This window comes from Rhyacophila brunnea, unplaced genomic scaffold, assembly GCF_057557595.1.
Source record: "Rhyacophila brunnea isolate RB1 unplaced genomic scaffold, BYU_Rbru_1.0 scaffold_7, whole genome shotgun sequence".
Taxonomy (NCBI): Eukaryota; Metazoa; Arthropoda; class Insecta; order Trichoptera; family Rhyacophilidae; genus Rhyacophila; species Rhyacophila brunnea.
The window spans coordinates 6,310,675-6,316,165 of record NW_028233339.1 but is presented as its reverse complement, the minus strand read 5'-3'; the positions used below and the strand labels follow the sequence as shown (position 1 = coordinate 6,316,165).

General features: G+C 31.7%; 1 long non-coding RNA gene across 1 annotated transcript; it reads right to left on the bottom strand.

Annotated features, from left to right (window-relative positions):
- Positions 1–225: 225 nt before the first annotated feature.
- LOC147064416 (uncharacterized) lies at positions 226–1,969 on the bottom strand. Its single transcript, XR_015071867.1, has 3 exons — positions 1,894–1,969; positions 1,340–1,545; positions 226–915 (listed from the first exon to the last, which is right to left on the bottom strand). It is a non-coding gene; the product is annotated as an uncharacterized LOC147064416 (long non-coding RNA).
- Positions 1,970–5,491: the final 3,522 nt, after the last annotated feature.

Genomic DNA, 5,491 nt, shown 5'->3' with positions numbered 1-5,491 from the left:
CAATTGTAATTTAATTTTACAGTATAATTATTTATGTTAAGTACTTGATTTACTTATTATATGTACAAATGTAATATACTTACCTACTTATTAGGATATATCTTGGTGAATTTTAAAATAAGAGGAAATTAAATGGAGGTCATCGTGTCTAACTAGATGTCTAACTAGACGTTGTTAAGTCTTATATAAATATTTATACATTATTAAATTGTTTTTCTGTTTTTTATTGATGTAAAGACATGGCATGTATTCAAAGTAATAACAAATTAGCTGTGTACTATTTATTTAACTTATATTAAAACCCCAAGATTGATTTCGTCTTACGACATATTTTATTCTTCTAAGTTTTACTATGACATTGTAATATGAACCATGGATATAGTATAGTACTTAAAAAAATCAAAACTGGTAATATATTATTTCAATATTTAATAGTCAATTTTCATTTGAAGTCAGCATTTAATTACTGGTATAACACATAATTATTAACTGATATCTACAACTTCAGATGGACAAATTAATTGATATATCATATTATCAGTTTTCATTTCCTTTCAACAATGTATTCATTCTAGCAGCTATTTTAAATATCTTACTAGTTTTTATGTCATGGCACCTTACAAAGGCTCCGAGCAACCGTATACTGAGCTTCGAGAACAGATGTTTACGACGGATACTGGGTGTGCGGTAATTTTAGAAGTAACGGGAGATAAAAGAACGCACCAAATAGCCTCGCATCACGTTGAGAGTGAATACGCAACTTTGTACCTGGCCCGGCCACGTGCTGCGAGTGCCTGAAGAGAATCCCAATCTGGTTTGCCTGTTCTTCAAGCCAACCGGATTCCGGCGTCCTGGATGGCCGCTAAATACTATCTATATAGCATATCTGGCGGAGTTACGGGCTGCTAGTATGACCTGGAACGATGCAAAAAAACTAGAGTGACAGAGATTCTTGGAGGCGCCGCATTGTATCCATATGCTGCAACTAAGATGCAGATATAGCCGAAGAGAAGAATTAATATACAGCATCTAGAAAACTTAAAGTCTTTGAAATGGTGTTAGAAAGACAATGTTTCTAATATCAAAGTGATATTGAGGATGAAAAAGAAAAGACTTGGAGAGTAAGCTCTACCAAATGACATACCTGATATGATACAAGTAACTGATATGCAAAATTATATTATATTTTAGAATATTATGAATCAATTTAGCAACTTTTATATCATTATCGATAATAAATTTAGTGCAAAAATGTAATTATAAAATTGTTTTATTTTTTAAATATGTATGCGAGATAGACATAGCTATAGGTTACAAACATTAGTCACTTTATATTTACCTTTTGTAATTGTACTATTAAATCTATAAAATGGGTATATATGCTTGATGGTCTACGTCATAAATAATATTATATGAATCACGCCATGTTCGGATCGTACGCCGAAAGTCGGATTTATTTCATTATTAATTAAAAGATTTATTTCATTCCATCTTATTCATATGAAACCGTCGACAAGCAAAGATCTCGGTAGACATTTTCTCCATCTGCAAAAAACATAACATATGAACTGTTAATAGTGTGATTTTTAATCTTTTATAGTGTGCGACTGTTTGAAGAATGGTAATTAAAACGGATTAGTGATAATACAAAGCATCAAAAAAGATTGATTAACTAAAATAAAGTAATCAGGTAGGTAACATGTTTAATAACAACTAGAACGCCTTAGATTATATCAAACAAATAAATATGAAATCACAGGCATTCTCGCAATAACCTCTAAACTAACCACGCAACTAATGTAGACTAAGAAAACAATAAATTAACACTTGAATAATATATGCAAAACACACAGAATACTACTACAGTAATAAATAACATAATATTGTACTTACAGATAGTGTTTCTTATTCCTGATATAAAACACAATTCCTTCGTTAGGTATCTTGCAATTTGCTATCAACATAATCTGACAGCAGAGAGTTTTTTCTATTAGTCTATGGCCAAAAATACGGATTTACTTGGCCGGCTAAAAAAAAGATTTTAATATAGCAAGAACATTTTGAATATGCGACAAATAAATAAAAGTATATATAATATAGTTGTTAAAAAAATCTGTGTACATTATAAAATATATTTAATATTATAAATACATATATTTTTTAAATTCATGTTATAATTTGTAAACGACGAAGCACGTCAGCTAATACGCATAGTAAATGTTTAAACTTTGGTAATCAAATTCGAATGTGACAGAAAGAGAAAGAAAAACTTTTTAATCATATTAGCATGCGTAAAAGAGATGTAACATAATATCACTTTCACTTTAAAAATCATACCTAGTATTCAATGTCATAGTTCAACTTTAAATGAAAAAACAGAAACTCTAGGTAAGCATGTGTGCCCTCAAATAATTTTCAACTATAAGTGCGACGAAATTTCGTACAGGCTGGCAATCGGAGGTCGAAAGTTGAGCTGTGAACACGTCAATTTGTTTTCTGATGGCGATGGGGGAATTAATTCTTAAATCGTGTAAAGATGACTAAAAAACGTTACCCATTTACTTGAAAAAGAAAACATGTCAATGAATATTATTATTATTATTAGTAATAGAACAATAAACATAACATTAAATGGACGCATGTTGACTTTTTATGACAAATTATGTTTTGTTCTGTACGCGTCATTTGCACAACCTTCGCGTCGCGTAGTCACGATCGTCTTAGACCGTGCCCCAGCTGAAGTATAGCCTTAATATATTGTGCCACTACAGCTTTATACCCATCTAAAAATAAAATCCACGTACATTGAAATACTTTGGTCACCAGTTCATACAAATATTTTTAACGGATTTTAACTCAAATTGGCGCAAATGCCGCCATCTTGGAAAAATGACGGCTAAACATGGTTTTTTGGTAAAATTTCATTAACCGTTAGCTCTGCATTTTTTTATTAAATCTTGCTTTTCCACAATGTGTGAAACTGCCAAGTACAATATTTTGTAAATGCTTCATATACTTATCAGTATCTACCAATGACATTATTAATGGACAACGCACTCAATACAGTAGCTAGCAAGTAAATTCGCGCATAGCGATATTCGCACATGTATAGGTAGACGTCACGCAATTTCCATTATGCGATATCACGCATCGGGAATTTATAGCAATATCACCTTTATTGTAATGTCGTTAGAATAGTGTTTCTAGTGTCAATGTTCATTTGAGCGAACCCGTTCAAACCGAGCCATTCGGCAGACCCGACAAAAAACATCAGGAATTTATAGCAATATCACCTTTATTGTAATGGCGTTAGAATAGATTATGCTATTCGGCAGACCCGACAAAAAATTGAGTGTCATTTTTTTCCCCAGATGCTTCGTCCATATTAATGTCATTGGTATCTACATTCAAAAGTTGCAAAGCACGACGTCACCAAAACGGCCGCCATTATTTTATTTACATAAAATTTTTCTCCTATGATTATCGAATGAATAAAGCATAATTCAATAACAAGCATTTTCCCATATTATAATACATTTGAAATACCTGTCATAAAATCAACTTGTGGACATAATATTTAAAAAAAAAGTTAATTAGTATCTAGTAAAAGTAGTAGTTAAAAATTTATATTATTTAAGTCGATATCTATTACGGACTTCATCTCCAGACTATACGAATAACGGGATTTTCTTCCTTGTATAATAATGTGTTACTCTAATATAAAACTCAATTAGTCGTATTAAATATTATAAATGTTATTTTAAACGAGTTAAATATTTCTGGAAGCTTCGAAACAATAGTATGATGCTTTTTCGATTCAGTCATTTCCAATAATATATCTGACTGTGATAATACGGTAATTATTAGAATAAGCCACAGTTTCCAGCACTATTCAATATTCTCTAAATAAGTATTGATAATAATCATTCTTAAACAAGACATCACAATATGAGATAAAATAAAAGGAATTTTCCGCGAACTACGAGTATTAATAATTATAATTACTTATTATAGTTTTCCATTTCTCAAATAAAAGAGAATCTACCACTATGTAGTAGCAACTCTCAAAATTGGTATTCAATCCAAAACTACCATGCTATTTTATAAACATTGAAATTGTATGTATAGTTTGGTTATATTATGCAGTCCCAGCACAGATTTTATCGTAAAACTAAATTTGGAAGATTTGCCATTACCGTTATAACTTCGTCAGCTGAATGCAGAACTATTCTAACTCACATTTGAAATATTTTGCAGAAGACTTTTTTGAAACAGCCTACTTCAGTTATTTATTATTTATATGAACAAGTGTATACACCATTGTTTTCATCAATAATCCTACTAAAATATAATGCATCCATTTTTCCATAAAGATAATAAATAATTTCAGTAAGTTGTTTCAAAAAACACTCTCCTCAAAAATTTCAAATGTAAGTTAGAATAGTTCTGCATTCAGCTGACGACTTACTCACCATCATTATTCGTATGTATCACCTGTCAAATAATAGTAAAACTGTTTGATTCTACTATTATTTGTTAATTTTACTTTATATTAATAATAATATGTACACATCCTTTCATTCAACTGTCAATGACTTTTTCACGTGATTAAAATGTACTCAAATGCTTGGAAATTTGTATATACCTGCTAATGCGATGACCCATTGCTCACCTACGCATCGGAAACCTGGACATTAACTCTAAGAAATGAACGAGCCCTGAACATCTTTGAAAGAAAAATTCTCCGCCGTATATATGGACCGATCAGGGATGGCGCCAATTGGAGGAGAAGATATAATGCTGAGCTCTACGGGCTGTACGATGATTGCAGCGCAGTTCAATCAATTTAGATTGGAAGACTGCGATGGCTAGGTTATGTGCACCATATGAATGACAATGAACCGGCAAAGAGAGTGATGTCCAGCAATTCAATAGGACGTAGAAGAAGAGGGAGGCCAACGATTCGCTGGTTAGATGGAGCTGCCAGTGACTGCCGTATTCTAGGGGTACCACATTGGAAAGCCGCCACACTGGATAGGGACAGGTAGAGGGAGCTGTTGGAGGAGGCCAGGACCCACACCGGGTTGTTGCGCCCCTGATGATGATGATGATGATGCTAATGCGATGACATCGTAATTTTTTATTAATACATTCAGATTATATAAAAATGCCACAGTTCCATTTATATTAATTTGGCACTGATGTAACGCAAAAACTTAACATCTTATCTATGGCAATGCCTGGTTAGTTAATATATATATATATATATAGTATTACAATCTTTATTGAACGAATTATATGTCATCAGAGTTAAAAATATACTTATTGATTCTTTTAGTTTTGTATATTTCTATTTTCTGACGGTTTTGCTTTCATACTAATATATTTAAGAATGTTGACCTTTTAGCTCTTAGAGTTATGTTATTTTTTATTTTCCCCTTACATGCGTCCTTCACACTATTAAGGTCACCATATCATCACAAAAACAAAA